This window comes from Dendrobates tinctorius, unplaced genomic scaffold (genome assembly GCF_039654945.1).
Source record: "Dendrobates tinctorius isolate UK_male_01 unplaced genomic scaffold, ASM3965494v1 ptg000009l, whole genome shotgun sequence".
Lineage (NCBI taxonomy): Eukaryota > Metazoa > Chordata > Amphibia > Anura > Dendrobatidae > Dendrobates > Dendrobates tinctorius.
In genome coordinates, this window is record NW_027361677.1 from 24,569,746 (window position 1) to 24,570,516 (window position 771).

Below are 771 nucleotides of genomic sequence, written 5' to 3' on the forward strand. Positions count from 1 at the left end.
TTCCATTAGTGGAGATGTATGATGTAACCAGGCGACTTTCACTAGATCAGAAGCAGTCATCCAGGGCTAGACTAAAAGTGGTCATGGGCCTCCTACCACCACCAGTCATGGTCTTGATGGGGAAGTGAGCAGCACTGATCTCTGTTGGGTTAGGTCACCCCCTCCTTGCCTATACTCAAATAGTCAGTCCTCCCACGAATGTAGAACATTGCTTCCTAATTCTGCAACTTTTTCTCTTAAAGAGTCAGTGGAAATCCATTTTTAACCCCTTAAAGAGAATGTTTCAGCAGGATTTCAACCCCCAAACCATTTATATATGCCTGTAGCTCTTTCAAAGACAAGTCCAGCAATACCTTTACATAGTCAGTTCATTCCTCCGTTACTGAGAAATAAGCGTTTGAATTCATATGCAAATGAGGCTGAAGAGCTATGATAGATGTGAAGCCTCTGTCACTCCAGCTCTACTCTATGCCCAGCGCCACCTCTTGCTGCTTGACTAGCGGCCTTTACGATGTGTGAAATCAGGCAATGGAGCTGTCAGTCAAGCAGAAAGAGGCGGCGATGGGCAAGGAATAGAGCTGGAGTGCTGAGGTTTCAGATCTACCATAACTCTTCAGCCTCATTTGCATATCAATTCAAAGGCTGATTTCTCAGTAACGGAGTAACGGACCGGCCATGTAAAGATATTGTCGGACTTGTCTTTCAAAGAGCTACCGGCACATATATATAGTTTGGGGGGTGAAATTATGCTGACAGCTTCCCTTTAAGAAC